General features: G+C 38.2%; 1 protein-coding gene across 1 annotated transcript in view; it reads right to left on the reverse strand.

The window, feature by feature from the left end:
- tnca (tenascin Ca) overlaps window positions 1–16926 on the reverse strand; it is a 67452-nt gene extending 50526 nt beyond the window's left edge. The window contains exon 1 of the mRNA XM_035956057.2: window positions 16689–16926. The gene's annotated coding sequence lies outside the window, so the exon portion shown is untranslated. The remainder of the gene's footprint in view (window positions 1–16688) is intronic.
- Between the last annotated feature and the right edge of the window lie 999 nt (window positions 16927–17925).

A 17925-nucleotide genomic window follows, 5' to 3' on the forward strand; every position in this document is an offset into this window, starting at 1 on the left:
GGCCGCATTTGTGATGGTGGACGTGTGTGATTACTTGACTGAACAATTAAATATTGGCACCTATGAAATGCTGCCCAGTAAATAAATTATTACTCCACCAAGGAATGCAGTTGTTATGCAGAAGTTATGTGATGATTGGCATATGTTTGTCCATCTGTTTGCCTGTTAGCAACATTACTCAAAAACGTAATAATGGATTTGGATGAAATTTTCAGGGAAGGTCAGAAATGATGCAAGGACCACCTGATAAGACTTTGGCAGCGGCTTATAGTCTGGATCCATGGATTTGTTATAGCTTTCTGTGTCATTGCTAGATATGACACGGCGTCACTGCAACTATGACAACAAATGAATGCCACATCTGCTTGGTGACATGATTGTGATCGTACTACAAATCGACCGCTGCGGACTTATCGGGACTGATTGGAAATCATACAACGACTGAGCAGCCTTGGCGGAGTACTGCACACTCTGAGTGCTTTTCTTGTTATTAATTTTATCATTGTACATTATCAGCAAACTGTTGTGTCTATGATGTCGTCTATGCAGCCACCAGACAGCGGCAAACCTCTGACCCCACACGGTGACCCAGATATTAAAAGTAGTTCAGAATAAACTGACATACAACCGCTCTAGTGGAGCTCAGCTAACCACATCCAGCACAGACATGTGGACGTTTATCTGCAAGGAAACAAGACTGCTGGTACCTGCATTTCTGGCTTTGGTCACACTCTGCAAGGCAGTGTTCATATTCATGACACTAAGTGCCACAAATTTTAGCCACATTTAAAATACAATATGATTACTGAACACTATAATTACCGGTTCTGGGTGTTTCCTTATTTTCAGACAGGTTGACTGGTTGAAATTTAAATTTCCATTTAATCCACAGGGAAATTAGTTGTTAGGAATATATCTAGACCTGACCCATAATCACACAACCTGTGCATTTATATCACAGAGTGGAGGCTACTCACACTTAAAAAAAAAACTCTTTGATCTAATATAGTAATGACAAAGAACAGCAAAAATGGATTCAAGTGTTATAAATGCAGAAATACAGCAGTTACTCAACAATCCGACTGTGCTGTCCTTTTCTCATCTTTTTAACTTCAGTCACAGCCTCTGTGGATTTTGGTAGATGTAGCAAAACAAAGAAACAGTTCAAAAATCTCAAGATTCTTTGTCACAAGGTCTTGAAGATGTTGTCTGACATGTATGTTGGTTGACAGTTTAGTGACAGACAGGTGGTGGTGACATGTAGACGGAATAACTGACATAACTGGTTCTTCTTTTGGGCTTCTTGGGATTCTTTTCTTTGGTCTGTGGCCTCTTTTAGTCCTTTGCTGTCTTATTTCTCTCCCAACTGAACTGTGGCTTTGTCTTCTCCATTTTATGAACCTGTAATGCCTCTTGATTCTGGCATCAGCGACAGTTTTTGTGGTTTCTTTGACATCAGTGCACAAAAGCCACATTAAATCCACTTAAGCCAAAACACACAGAAACTTCCAGAGGAGGGGAATACTTTTTATAAACCTTGTAATTCAGATTGTTGTCATTTTCACAACTTATCCACTAGTAAACATAATGAACAAGTCACAATCTAATATTGTACTGAACCATATCTGTTTATCTAGACTTTAGACTGTGAAGTTTTTCCAGAGAGGATCACCAGATTTATTATCAGCAAACTGTCAGTAACTCGTAAACACGGCAGCAGCGAGAAGCTCCCTCTTACGTGATCTCATTAGTTTTAATGACCTACTATAACTCTTGCAAGCCTGTGACACTTGTAGGACAGTTGTAAGAAACTCCATCTGCTATTGGTTTGTTTTTAAGATCACAGCTGGTCAAGTGGTGGCAAATATCAGAAAAATTAATTTCAGTGGACTGGAGGGTTGTTTAAAGTGCAGAATAACAGCAAGTTACTGGTACAGGCAGATGATTTAACGGGAGAATAAATTAAATACTTTCATTTAACAAAATATTGTCAGCAAGCGGTCAGCTGTGGTAGACTTATGTGTCTAGAAACCTCCAAATGTTGTTTAACATCTCATTATGCTGATAAAGTTAACACTGGTAATCTAAGTGACAACTAACATGCAGCAGGGATTAAAAAAAAAAAAAAGAAGACAGAAATGCACCCTCATATGTGGCATTACATCCTCACTGTCAAACTAAAGGCCATGTGCAGACGCTGAGCAGACCAGAGGTGTCACAGCTCACACAAACATGAACTAATATGGCTCTGAAGGCACCACAAAGCCCTTACTAGTCACTTCTCAGGCCTGCCAGCAGATCTGCAGAGAGCTTCTGATCGCAGTTACAGCTGAAAGTGGCTTCGACCAAAACCAGTGACCATGTACAGATCTACTCCCTTTGTTTTCTCAGTGGCAGCTCTAATGAGCTTGCGCTCTCTACAGATTAGAGGATCTGCACGTCCAGGCATTAATTTAGGGATTACAGTGACACTGGTGAATGATCTGTACTAAATGTGACTCTTTATTAACAGCTGTGTTGAGTTAATCAACCGCAGGACTCAGTATTCTTAATAAGATCAACAATCAATCATCACTGCTGATAATATCATTATAATTGAAATTATGGATTACAGGACTGCTGCCACCTTTCATCAAGCTGTTTTTTTCTCCTTTTATGGTTTATTTAACAGTGCAGTAATGAATATATCATGTAAGTATTGATCCTGTGTCTGAACTAAGAAGAAGAAAACACTGGATATGTATTCTTATTGTCATGATTTTTTTTTAACCGTCCCTTAGTTATTGTTATGAAAATATAAATTAATCTTGAGCCTCCAATCCCACCTTTTCTTTAGATTAAATCAATTTGATCTCTGGGCAAGTGGTTCAACAGAGCCTCCTATACAACCACAAAGCAGACATTTCGCTTTAACCCCAAACTTAGTCTCTATTATTAATAGTAATGGTAATAGTATACAGCCAAAAAAGAACTTGAACAGCTTCTGCTTATATCTGTGGTTCTGTTTTTATGTGGAAATCTCACAGATCCTGTGCTTTCATGTTGTGGTTTTCTGTTTACTGGTACGTGACCAGAAGTTAGATATTTTGAGACTGCAAAAGCCTATAGGTCCCTACGGTCAATTTATATTCAGGGCACAGTGGAGATCTACCAGGATCTATTATGTTCATAATCTGCCATGTCCTGTGTGGTAAAGAGGCCGCATTTAGTTTATATTCAGGTTACAACTCCAGCATTTAACTCTTCTTAGAGTCCCAACCAAACATTTTCTGAGTTGACTATCCATCCATCCATTATTTATACACCACTTAATCCTCATTAGGGTCATAGGGGACTGGAGTCTATCCCAGCTGACTTAGGATGAAGGCAGGTAGACAGAGCTGCATATAATGACAAACAATCACACTCTCATTCACACCTACGGACAATTTAGAATCACCAATTAACCTCAGCATGTTTTTGGACTGTGGGAGGAAGTCAGAGTCTGAGTTGACTAGTAGTTGGTAATTCAAGCCATTAGTCAAATGGTTGTTATAAGTAAGCTAAAACTGGTAACACTGCTCTACGCTAGAATTACCTACAAAGCCACAATTAATAATGAGCCTTTTCAAGAATAACTAACAAGCATATGCACAAAGCAAATCACAGCAAAAATACCAGCAATGACAGCAAGCTAATGATTCTGAATGTGTACAAAAAAACTGAAAATTCTGGTAACAAGTCTAATCATATAGTGCTTCTCAGGTTGACAAAGCGCAGCTGCAGAGCGTCTCTTCTTTTGTAAGTAATCACAGCAAATATGGCCACATCTTAATGGTCCCATTTGGACAAGATCCATTTTGTGGTTTTCATGAACCTGGAGGTGTAAAGAAAAGACTGGTAAGATGTGAAGACGATTCCTTTAACCATTTCCCTTTTCCCCAAATATAGATGGCTTCTCAGTTTTACATGCCAGAACTAACTTGATCAGACTGCTACAACGCACCTGATTAACTAATGGCTGTTCAGTTCAGAAAGATCGGCAGCCTCTCAGTCCACCAGGTTTATTTTCTTTCTAGAGCTGCTTTTGCTGACTCTGAAATGTCTTAACCGTCAGCAAAGCTCACCAACTGCTCTGCTGTTTGCTGACAGAGTGAACACAAGAGTCTTCATGCACTCTCAGCATCTGAGGAACGAAAGAGCTACTAGATTACTTTAATTTTTGATTACAATCTTTCCACAACAATTGCAAAATTCATAGACCAACCAACCAATTGATTAATCAAGAAAATAACTGACAGACTGACAAAAAAATTTACTGTTAGTTGAAGCTCTGATTAGCAGGTGCTCTCTACAATGTTTTGATTAATTTTCTGACAATCCACTCAATATTCTGTTGAGCTATTTCAGTTTGGAACAAAGTGAACTAACTAACATCACCATCGCAGGAGCAGGAAGAACAGTAGAATGACTAATAGAAACAATATTTAATCATGTTAGATAAGGTATTACACTTCAAACTGTTGCTTAAACAACAGTGAAACTACGTATGTGATTGTGTGTCAGGTGCTACAGGCGTCACAATCCAATTTAGTCTTCAGTTTTGTGAGTGCTTCATTCTCTCCTTTTGATCAGTTAATTTCCTGAGTTAATGGTCTTTTTCAGTTGGGAGAGAAATTATCACTGTCAATTAAAACAGACAAAGAAAAATAAAGCATGCATTGACTGCATTAGCAGTGTCTTTTGTTGCTGCTGCACGCCTCAGTGATCCCAGTGAAGTCAGGATGTTCAGGGGTTATTAACCACACAGAGTTTTCTGAAAAGCCGCAGAGAAAACTCAGAAGCAGATGTCATCTTCTGCAGTCAGAGTTTTAAAATAAACTCATTACCTTTGACTCTATTTGCCATGATTACTTAACTATGAAGAACATTTTTTGACAGTGGCAAAGCGTGGCGTTTCTATGCTTCCCTTTGATGTACTTTTCAGAAAATCACAAATGGATTATTTCAAATGTTTGCACAATATTATTGTTACAATAATAGTGAAGTTTGAAGACTTTCATAAGCTTTTAACTGCAATGAACACTCAGTGTACAGTGTCCTAGAATAAATCAGCACAGTCCCAAATGACGAAAATCTACCAGAAAGAAGAAGCTGTGAATGTGTCAGTTCCGATATCATGTTGAGCATTTGTGTCTGCATTAGACTGTAATCCTCCCTGGGGTGTTGATGACATTCATGCAAACTCTGTGTTTTATTTGGAACATTTCTATGGTACATTGGAGCTTATGACTTTTAAATAACAGTCTGTTTGATGCAGACATTTTTTCTCATTTCCTATCTTGTCAATAATCCTTCTATCCCTCAGACTCATTTTTACCTTATGGGAAATCCCACATCTGCATCCCAAGCCCTGCTTCAAACCATACATACTGTGGTAAATCAGGAAACCCACTTAAATTTAATGAGGACACAAGACATAGCGAATCTCAGAGCACAATCCCGTCTTCTGTAAATGATTACAAATGTATGCTGCTAGTCTTTGTCAGTTAGATACATTTCTAAATAAATATAACTAGAAAAGCACTGAGAGAGTGCGGTACTCTGCCAAGGCTGTTCATTCCCCCATATGGCACTGTCAGCAATGCAGCATATTTTTGTAGAAATGCAGCATTTTTTTATTATTTATGATCAGAAATCACAGCAACATAGAATGTGGCCATATAATATAGATGTACCCACAAACAAAATGACCTTGTGCTGAGCACAGGCGTGTGTTATGCATGTGTACATTATGTACGGATACCGAATCACGTGACCTAAATATGTAGTGGGCAGCAGGAATTGATGGGACCCCCACAATTTAATCAATTGTTCCTTGTCTCATTTCCGATAAGTCCGCAGCGGTCGATTTGTTGTAGGATCACAATTGCAGGCAGCTGATGTAGTGTTCACTTGTTGTCATAGTTACAGTGACGCTATGCTGCTATCTTGCAATGCTAAGGAAATCCCAGAAAAATCCATGAATCCAGAGTATAAACTGCATCACTGCCAAAATCTAATCAGGTGGTCCTTATGTCATTTCTGACCTTCCCTCAAAATTTCATTCAAATCCGTTTTTCCGTTTTTGAGTAATGTTGTGCACAGACAGACAAACAAACGCACGCCAATCGTCATATAATTCTGCCACGCTCCTTGGCGGACTAATAAGACTAAAAGGGGAATCATTTTAATGAATGAATCTGCCCTGTTGCAAAATGTTCAAACAGATGATTAGAAACAACATATTTCATTTGTTGTTTCCACCATATCTGCTCGCGCACTAAAAAGGAACTTTCAGTACCTTAAGTAGGTTTTTATGGTATGTATGGGCACTTGTGGTACTCAGTTAACATAGTAAGGAAAGATCAATGTCTTGATGAAAAACTGAGTGTTATTTTGGCCTCAGCAAAACCAAAAATACGACTGATGTGCAGCACAAAAATGCAGAATCTCCTTCAGCTAAAAATATTGCCAACGAAATGCAGGATTCATTCTTCCCTCTTGCATTGCCAAAACAAATTAGTGCTATTTAAATGTAGGAAACAGTGTCAGACTGAAGTGGAAGACTCAAATGAGATCTTTGCGGTCTTACCCTGTAATGTATTTTCATTTAAACTTGAGATGAGACCTCACTAGAAACCACATATTAAGAGGGGAAACAGAAAACCATGTGTAGTATTATCTCATAGACATAAATGTAATCACAGTGGTGAACATCTTTTGGGTGGTCTAAAGAAATCATATTTAAAAAAGCTTCAGTTCATTAAGTAACTACAGAGCTCTCTGCTTGATAGCGTGGCTCAAAAACACCAGTGTTCAGAAATTGCCCTTCATAAGTCATAGGATGCAGCTGAGAAGAGCCTCGGATAAGTTCTAACTGTGGTTCTGTGTGCTGAGGGGAGCTTCCAGCAGGAGCTCCCTGGTTTTCAGGCCGGCTTCATTCCATCCTGCTGACATCTCTCCACTGTGGGAGATGGCTGGTCTTCACAGAGGCTACTCAGTCTGGCCTTAGTTAGCTGCTACTCAGCGCTTTTATGCACACAGCTGCAGGAACTCTGCGGTCTGCACTTGGACGGAGACATATGGAAAATGTGTGGGAGCATGAAGTTGATTGTTCTCACTCCTGTGACGTCTTCCACTGTGAGAACTTTAGTTTTTCATATGTATGAAAAATGGTCCAATAAAACGCCCTGTGGTAAGTCTACAAGATAGATTTAAAATGTGTGCTGAAACCTTTTCTATGTCTGAGGGTTTTTTTTTAATGTCCAACAAAGAGGTTTAAGCCAGTAAGAAGGGAAATCGCCAGCACCAAAATGATAAAAATAGAGAAAGAATAATTGTTTTTAACCATTGTTGTAAATTAAGGTTTCATTTACTCCAGCATGATGGACATTTTTGCTCGTCATATGATGAGAAATGATAGGAAAAGGCAGAGATTTCTGCCTGTTAAAGTAACACACCATTACCTTACTGTAGTGAACTGTCATCCCCTAAAGGACCATTCTGAGTCAGAAAAAAAACTCTGTCTTCTAATACTGTAACTATGTCTTGGTAGATTCGGGCTGAGTATGGACCAAAAGTTAATGAGATGGAGGTACAGGTGTGTTTGCTGACCACCCATATGAGTCCATAAACCAAGTGCACTTCGCTGCTGTGTAACTGCTAACTGCAACAGTCATGTTGATGAACTCTGGCACATCAAGTTGTCTGATTTATTTAGCTACCCGAGGCTCATGCTAATGCTAAGCTAGGATTTTTGCTAGTACGCAAACACAGGCTGTGACCTAAATGTGTCCTCAGAATCGCTGCTAACATTTAGAAGCAGCAAGACTCTGACTACAACAACTTTCAAACTAAAGTCATGAAATGTTTCAGCGACACTTCTTCACTACGAGGAGATAATAATGTAACAGGATATTTATTGTGGAAGTCTGCAACTCATCTGCTGTGTCTAATGCTGAGAATTTTGTTGAGCCAGTTGATGAATACCAGTTTTAAGTAAAGTCAAATTCTGAAAGCATCTGAGCTGATTTTGCAGCCAACTTTATTGTCAATGGTTAGAAACAGTTTTATCTGCATATAAAAGAAATGCCCACTGTATTTTTGACCAACAATTAAATTTTAATTGTTGACGTGTTTAAAAGGAATTCTTTAAAACTGCATCTCTAAGATGCAATACAGTCTGTGGAGTAAAACCATTAAGCACTAATTGCCCAACAACTGCAGCCCATTCAGTCAGTCTGTTTCTCTTTAATGTGCAGATGAACCGGCTGCTCATCGATAACTGTTGATACTGGCTCGGCTGTACAGAGGGCATAAAGTGTACAACCGGCTTAAAATAAATACATCATGTAGATACAGTATATTTCAAACCAGCTGTCAAGCAGCATTAGGCGACACAGCACCCCATTTTTCTCTGCTGTTGACAGGAAGCACAGAGATGTCTGCAACTGATCATTAACTGTTCAAGATTCTTTTATGTCTGATAAAAGGCGGCCTGTGATGCATAACTGAAATATTCCATCAGTCAAGAAAATGAAATTTGGATCGTGTGTGTGATTAACATGAGAAACCAAACCTGTGCACAATGTGGCAAACATTACATGAGATGATATGTTGCAGTCTACATCTGCAGGGAAGCCTTCAACCTAATACATCATCTGCACCACCAACACAACACACACAAACACATACACTAAGGTCACCAGAGTTCTGACAGAAAAACTATCTACAAAGTAATTAAAAGGTTTGATCTGTTTGAGGTTGTCTTCTCCACTGTGTCCAGAGACCCATGTTGAATGTTTTTAATTTTTTCAAAAGTCAACCAGGTGAGCAGCAGATAAACTAAACAATTACCTTCAACATCTCAGGTATTCATTCTTTTGAAGTGCAGAACAGGCTGATTGCTGCCTTTTGTGATTTGTCTTAATTTCGTAGCTTTTCAGGGTGTCTCAGCTGCTCTGTTACTTGCTGAGAAATATTTAGTTGAACAACTTTTTGGCTGCTTCAGTGAAGTGGAAACAGCTAGAATATTTTATCCCAGCTGGTAGGACAAACATGGCCTATTTACACGTCCACCAGATTTTTCCTTCTTTTTGTTCCTTTTGGTTCGCCACCATCTCCAGAGGAAAAAAAAACTATTTGGTCGCTAAATGCTTCACTATGTTTATTGGCTCGTGGCTAACTTCACCTGATATTTGATGCTTGGCAGGTATACTGAAGCTTATCAAATGTGTTGGCAGAGCTATAGAAGTCAACAAACATATTAAAGCTGCAGATCATAAAACCAAAACAATGAACTGAAAGATGCTGAGGAAACATTATTCTCACAACAGTGCATCAAATCAGCCTTAAAAAGCAGTAAGAACTCCCGTTACCTGTTTTTGCCTGCAGTGTAGCACCTTCAAGATTACTTTTGTTGACTTATTTCTGAGGAAACATGCAATGTAAGGTAATAAATCCCACAGCACCTGCAATATGCTTTTCTAATCACGAAGATATTTGGCACTGCCAGAAAGTGATAAATTAGTTTGGACAGGAAAGTCCACTGAAGGCATCATATTCAATAAAGCCTCTGGAATAATTTCATAACACTTATAATATTTACAAATTCATATTATTCAAAAAAAGGTAAAAAAGGGAAAAAAGATTTACTGAAACTGATCAAGGCAACAAGTCTTAGTTCCTTAAATTTTCACTACATCCATAAACTATGGCTTTTATTTCTATTTTTATTAAGTTCTTTCTTAGCTTCTTACTCAGGAACCCTAGTAGACAAAATTGTCACACAGCCTACTTGACTCAAAGTCACATTGGGATGAAATGAAAGCTGCATCAAAAGCATTAAACACTTTTTTGCTCATGATTCTATTTGTAAAATATGTGGTTGGAAATCAAGAGATATTTACCACATGGTTGTATGTCATTGCAAGAACGATTGTCATCAGAAGGACAACCCTATGCAGCTGCTCAGAGAGATAAACATCAGTTCTACTGGTCATATTTTTACCAAAAGCTTACTGCTACAAAAGTTCTTGAGGTCAATAGAAATCCCTCAAAAACATACTGAGCTAAAAAATTATAGACAAAGTAACACTGAATCAGGACAGTAGACAAAACATTTCAGCTTAAACCTGTCATCTTGTTGAATGTTTCTCATTGCAGGGGGGATTTTTACCCTCATGAACTATTTCATAAACGTGCCAAGTACCAAAATGAGAGACCTTTTATCATGTCCAGCCGACTGTGATCACCATTTGTAAGAAAAATGAGGTGAGATGAAGATGCCTCCAGTTTCCGAGCAATGATGACAGGTCAGCTCAAACACAAAGTCCAAGAATTTATCAAGATGCAGCTGCTTTGTGCTTAAAACACAAAGAGATCTGCACGCAGCTGAGAAGATGAGAGCTAATGTCATGCTTATCAGGCTGCAGGAAAAGTTCGTTCAGCTAGAACTACTGGATAAACATGTCTAAGTTCTGTTAAACATCACTGTGTCAAGTGTCCTTTCATAAGATGAATTGCTGGAAAGCAAATGGAATGTAATCAAAAAGCAGCTTTCACATTAGATAGAAAAGAACTTTAAGGATCACATGTTTCCAATCTCTATGACAATACTGACCATACATATAGTCATTGCATTTTAAAATCACTCTTCTTTAAATATTAATTGTGAAGAGATCACTTCCTAATGGGATTCCAGTTAAAGCAATAGACGTTAAATACAAGTGTCCTGTGCAAAAGTGTATTTTAAATTTTAAGTGACATTTAATGAGTGATATGTGAAAAATGACATTATAATATTTACTTTTTCTGTGATATACTTTGAAAAAAATAGAGAAACTTTGATCAGATTACTTTATTTGTGGTGGCTTTGTGTTGATTCAAATGGTCGGACAAATAAGTTGTGATTCCTCATATAGTAGCAACAACTGAAAGACCCGATTCCTGGTCCACACCTTCCTTTCTGACATGCAATCGCATTTCTTTTTGCAACCAAACCTTCCCTTTTAATGTTTTCTCCTGTTCCTCTCTCATTTTGCTGTGCATACGTGGAATCTGTATGCGAAATAAATTCAGAGTCTGGTGGAAAAAGTTAAGAAAAAAAAACTGTGTATCGAAGAACCCTTAAATTTAAAGTAAATTATATTTCATCACACAGACGTCTCTTGTAGATTAGTCATGGAAAATGAGAACCCTGCAAGCTTTCTTTTTGCATCAGGCAACAAAAAAAAACAACTTATTTCATAATGTGTTTGAGCAAATTTGCTTTACTTCGTAAACTATTGCCTGTTGTACACGTGTACATTTAGATGTCAATATTGAAATGATATATTGCAGAGCTACCAGAAACACCAGGATGTCCTACTACATATGGTCACATTTTGACGAATGGAAGCCAGCATGCTTTCTGGCTTTTCTGACCCACAATCCCCTGCACAACAGAAGATGCAACATATTCACTGCCTGTCCAACAACAACAACAACAACAAAATCACACTCTAATATTTTGTTGGACTTTTGTATGGCACTCATTCGCTGTTGTATCATTTCACTAAGCTTCTGCAATGTCACAGCATTTATTTCTGTACAGATTTGCATTCGTTTTCTACCAAGATCTTATGTTGATGATGGGAGAGTCAGACCGCTGCGCAAAGTCTTCTCCAGCACATCCCAAAGATTTTCAGTGGGGCTGAGATCTGGACTCTGTGGAGGCCAATCTATGTGTAAAAATGACGTCTCACGCTCCATGAACCACTCCCTTTGCATTGGGTGTGCTAAAATCCTCTAACTTTCACTATTATACATAGCCACAAGTTGTACTGTTGATTTCACCAAACATTTACCTCCAGTCATGATCATCCAAGAGTTTGTTCCGACCACATTTCTTCCTCCAAGACGATGGTTCGCCACTATCCTTCCAGGTTTTAATGATGTGTTGGATAGTTCTTAACCTAGTTTTAGTAGTTTCAGAAATCTCCTTCGTTGTTTTCTTTGCTTGATGCAGGCCAATAATTGAGACAGATTAACATCCTTTCCATGACTACAGGATATGTCTTCTGACACGGTTGTTAAAGAAATGAGAAGCTCCTCACTGCATCAACTAGGGTTAAATAAGTTGTTGCAGCTGAAACATATTCATCACTGCACTAATTATCCAATGGAAGGCTCTTACCTATTTGCTTAGTTAAATCCAGGTGGCGACTTCTTTTTTGGACAGGCAGTGTACATCAGAGTGTCAAGTAAAAACAAAGTTGATCTGCTGAGTTCACAGACAAATGACAGCTCGTGTTGCACAAAAGAGTGTGATGGATATTTGAGGAAGTGCATTCTGTGCATTTCTCCTCTGACTTTAGTTGTAGATTCAACTGCACACATCCGTCATCTTTAACATTGTGGTTAAAAATTCAGTATTTTATTGGTGCATAAATTGACTGAAACTAAAATGAAACTAAATTAATTTATGCTTAATAAAGCCATTGGTGAGTCCCTGATTTTTTGTGTTTTGTGCCATCATCAGGTCAATTCGATCTTTGTCCAAGATCAAACATATGAATAACCAACAACATTCCCATCTCCTTCAGCTGTAGTTAGTATTCAGTGGCAATTAGAAAATACAGTTAACGGAGAAACCTAGAACACAGTAAACAAACCTAAAATCAGCATTTCGGAAATGTCATTAAGAGCACAAATCTTGAACGACATATGGTAAAATTAATATGGCATTTTTAACACTACATGGCTTTATCCTTTAAAGAATCCAAACTTTGATCATGCAGTTTCTGTATTTCTCAATGCCAAATCAAGCTTTGCTGCAAGGAAGAAATCGCAGTCATCCACGCAGAGTGAACATTCCATAGACTGAGTGTTACTGCTGCACACGTGTGAAGTTCATCCAAATATGAAGTCAGATGTTTAGTGATTTAAAATCCTTGTGGAAGAGATTTGTACCTCAGAAGTGTTAGCGGTTTAAAGAAGGCAGCTAGAAGATGTCGTTTAATGACCTAGACAGAAACCTTTCAGTAAGAAGTGCAGGAAATGTAACTGCTTTGCTCACATTTTGTCCAAATTGATCCAAAATACAACAATGCAAGTAAACACTGATGATGAATTATTTAAGCAAACATACTGGAGTCCACCAGCAATGTTTGTTTCAACTCTTGTTTTAATTGTTCCATAGTTTTACCTGCTATGTATTGTCAGAAAAATGCAATCTCGGGGTTTGAGTTTAGCTTTTAGAAATGTGTATTTGAAGATATAGCTCAATCAAATGATTCAAACTAAATGTCAAAGAAAATTATTATACTATTTTCTAACCAGGCCACAGAGCATCAAGTCAAATATGCTTGGGAGACATTTATCTGAGATTTCTGCCTTAGGTGCAGGTGAGAAAAAAAAAAACAATCTTTGAGCTGCTCAATGCCTTGAAATACTGAACTGAAAACTTCAAAGGCAACTTCTCGTCACAGAAGCAATGTCACGCTTATTCTGGATAATCCCCAGACATCACTGTGAAAAGTTTCAGATGGTTTCTAGAATATGGGTGAAGAGCAAATCCCTCAGTGTGCTGTGATGATAACACACTGATTGTAAAACCAAACTAGAGTTGTAGTTATTGGCCAGTCGAGCAAAATGCAGCACAGTCTCATGCTTTACCTTCTCAAATGGCAGGTCTTTCTGCTTCTCTTGGTCATTTATTGTTGTAAACTGAAGATGTGGACAGATAAAGCAAGACTTTCAAAGACGTCACCTTGAGCTCCGCAAACTTGCAACTGGCCTGTTTTTACTAATTCAGACCTTTTTACAAAGCAGTCAATATATAAATTATTCAAAAATGTGATCTGATAATTATAAATAATGAACATCCATGTTAGTTTGAGAGCTAAAGGAGACTTAGAGGCCTATACTGTGTGTCTTCTCAGGCTAGTTTTTCATTTTGATCTATTTTACTACATTACAAATGAGACATTATGATAAAAGAAGTATCACTGTAAATTGTTTGGTTCAACAGTCCCACAAAGTCAAAACTGTTGTCTGGCTATATCTCATCATCATTCTGTTATAGTGGTAAAAGTGCTCTGGCTTGTTTGTAATTGACACAGCTGTCCTGGGCAATGGTAAGCCCAGTTTGCTGTCATGGTGCCCCTGTAGAATAGTAACATGGGAAATGTTCTGGTCGCACATTTGCATGCAAGAGGACAAACACAGACATTAACACGCTTAATTCACCAACAGAATCTAGCAGGCCTGCCTTATGCACAATCCAAACCCACCTTCAGCATGTAGAGCTAATGTAGTTTCCCATAGTGAAGGGGATTTTGAAAACAGTAACAGCAGACAGTGGAAGAGGAGGAGCCAGAAATCACAGACAGATATCTGCCATTGTATGAAAAGGTTGGTCATGTTGGGATACAATTTATATTCACACTTCAACTGAAATCTACACATTAAACAGCTGAAACCTGACTTTGTCCACCTCTGATATTAATTTCATTACATTTTGATAAGAATCCAGACAGTGCAAACAGCTGTTTGAGGAGACTTCCCCAGACATCAGGTCAATGAGGTGAGGGAATCTCATGTCTGATGACTCAACAAGAAAGAGCCACTTACAGAAATGTCCCTCATTTAAAGGCTTAGACTCACCCAGACCCAAACCAACCAAAACAATCTGCTGCTGCCATGACGACTGCCTTCAGATGTGGCTGACAGTGGGAGGTGGAACATTTCTGTACAACTTACTCAGAGATGACGCTCACATGGCAAACGTGACACACACTGCAGTCGATCTGAACTTTCAGGACACTCAGCTGTGAAGTCAGTGCATTTACATGATGACGAGTAAGAACTTGCAAAGACTGCAGCTGCTCTTCAGATGAACTGATTAAAAACACATTTCTGCGCAATATTTAACTGATTACGAGTAGCAGCTATTTAATTACACGTTTCCACTCAGAGATGCTGTTTAATTGTCATGTTCTCAAATTAACTACTACTCAGGAGGGGTGAACTAGTCAGTGAGTCAATTGAATTACATTTTAAGTCATTTACCAAGCAAAAATGCCAAATTGAGCCTCTCAGAGTGAGAATTTGTAGTTTTTTATTAGTTTAAGTTACTGTACACTAAATATATATTTGTGCTCTGACATTTAATCAGCTGTTCCTTGTATCATTTCTGATGGATAAGTCTTGATAAGTCCACAGCGGCCGATTTATAGTAGGATCGCAATCATGTGATCGTCAGCAGGCAGCTGACATAGTGTTCACTTGTTGACATGACGCTGTGCTGCTACCTCGCAATGATACAGAAATCTTTAACAAATCCGTGGATCCAGACTATAAGCTGCATCACTGCCAAAATCTAATCACTTTGTCCTTGTGTCATTTCTGACCTTCCTTGAAAATTTCATCCAAATCCATTCATCCATTTTTGAGTAATGTTGCGAACAGACAAACCAACGCCTATTGTCACATACCTCCTCCACCGAGGCTCCACCTCGTTGGTGGAGTAGTTATATTAAATGCTTGAATCATATGCCCACAAAGACAATAACAACATGCTCATGTTTAGCAGTTGTGTTTACATGTGCAATGTAGGGGCTTATTTGTGAGTCAGCACGTTCATCCAGTTCACCAACTTCTTTAGCGTTGTATATTGTTTCACATTTTTCACTCTTTGAATCAGTTAGTGTCCATTCAGTGCACTCTTATGTCAACCAACATGTTTTCTCTTGGGAGCAAAACATTTATTTTCATGTCTTTCTCCGTCATCTATGATGTGACAATGTCAAATTGTCAGTGTGAGGAATTAAAAGTGTTTCCTGGTTGTAGTTCAGCAATAAAATCTCTCCTGTCTGTCTGATGGCAGCGCTGCTGACTAGCATCATCATGACAAACTGGCTGCTTTCGCATTATTCCTGCTGCTCTCCCTGAGGACAACTGACCCCAACAATTTGCACTCTGACACCTTCTCAGGATCGTATTCAGCATCCGTTTTGTGTTTACCTCAAACTGCCATCCATCTGCAGGAGAATGTGCCTCCTGTCTGTAAAACCATGGTGAGGAAAACAAACATCTCACACACTGAGAGTGATCGGGGGGAATCTCAGTGAAGCAGGGAGACTGAACGGAGGCATCGTCCATCTAAACCAGATGTTCTGACAAATCATCCAGCTGCTGTTTTCAGATACTCCTACACAATAGAAGAAGTTACAGCTGTTAGCTGCTTTTATCCATTTCTTGTGATGCTAAGAACTAAAAAAAATGCAGCAAAATATCCTATTTGCTTTCTATAATAGATATACTTTTGCTCACAACATGGTCTTTACTGAGAAAATAACACAAAAGGTAGGTGTGAAATAATTGCTGCAATTAGAGCTGAGAGATTTAAAATCCACTTAAATAGAGCACTTTATAACACAATGGTCTGTATTTACAGCATCACTGGGTATCAGTTGTCCTCTGAATCAATATCACATCAGAGCTGGAAAAGTCCAACCATCCCCAGGCTATGGGATACTTCATTCAAACGCCAAAACACAGTAGAAGGGTTAAAAAACAGAGGTATTCATACATACTAGTCTGGATGCAGCAGTGACCAAATTTACCCACCATTCACCCAAAACACCAAAGTAAAACAAGTCGGAAAATAATAAATTAGCACTTACAACACAAGATGTTTGGGTGACATTAGCTCAGGTCCAAATGCAGTCCTTTTGTAGAAGCTTCCATCAGCAGGACGACCACCAAAAAGCCACGAACATTCAGTCCCACAGCATCACACATGATCCCTCATCACAACAGGAAACATTTAATCCAGCTCTGCCTTGAGTAGAGTCTCTAAACAACATATATATTTATCAGTAAACAGTGAATTTATCTTGAGCAAGACAAACTGGTGATGTTTGTTGGAGTTCCTCTGTGGGCAGCAGTAGCTGATATGTGCATGGGTCATCTGGCTCCCTGCAGGAAGCCTGTAAAATGAAGAAGCCAAAATCAATAGTGGTAATAAGCCATCAAGTGAACAAAAGAGGTCAGCGCTTCCAGACAGAGAGAGATTAGAGCTGGCATGCTTGTCTGGCTGCAGCTCTGAACGCTTCTGTCCTGCACTTGGATGCAAATTTTACTCCCAGAAATGTCTTTGTTTGTCGGACATACTGTTTAGTCAAGTGACTCCACGAGTTTATTAAGATTTTAATCAATGTAATTGATTTTGCACCTTTTTAAATACACTTGGGACTTAAGTTCCACCCAACTAAATAACTAATCCAATTCTTTGATAGGATTGAAAAATATTTTACTGTCTGTACAAGAGAATTTGAAATTTCCTTTAGTAGATCTGTTACTGCCAATACAGTATTTATAAGATATGCATACTTCAACAGAAGGATCACTTTATTTTAAAATAAATCAAAATATGATTTACAAAATCATATTTGCTACTCCTAGATATTTAAGCACATTTCGAGAAAAAAAACCCAGTTATTCCCTTGTTTTTTTAAGCTTAAAGAGATCATTTTCATGTTTTAAAATTTGCATTTCATGTTATAACTAGAGCCAAATTATTCTACTGTAACAAGAAACTAGCTTTTACAACATCACAAAGCACTTTTCCTATTTTACAAAATCAGCATTTATATTTATTTGTTCTAATTTGTGGATCAAACAAACAGTTTTTGTAAAATTTATTTGTATTATTTTCTACATTGTAGATTAATACTGAAGATTAATACTTTTTTGTTTACAACATAATTCCATATGTTATTTTACAGTTCTGATGTTTTCAGTATTAATCTAAGGTGTAGAAAATAATCAAATAAAAACCATTAAATGAGAAGGTGTGTCCAAACTTTTGACTGCTAGTGTACAAAGACCTATATATCTGTTGTTATAGCAGTTTGACAA

Source organism: Amphiprion ocellaris, chromosome 17 (genome assembly GCF_022539595.1).
Source record: "Amphiprion ocellaris isolate individual 3 ecotype Okinawa chromosome 17, ASM2253959v1, whole genome shotgun sequence".
Lineage (NCBI taxonomy): Eukaryota > Metazoa > Chordata > Actinopteri > Pomacentridae > Amphiprion > Amphiprion ocellaris.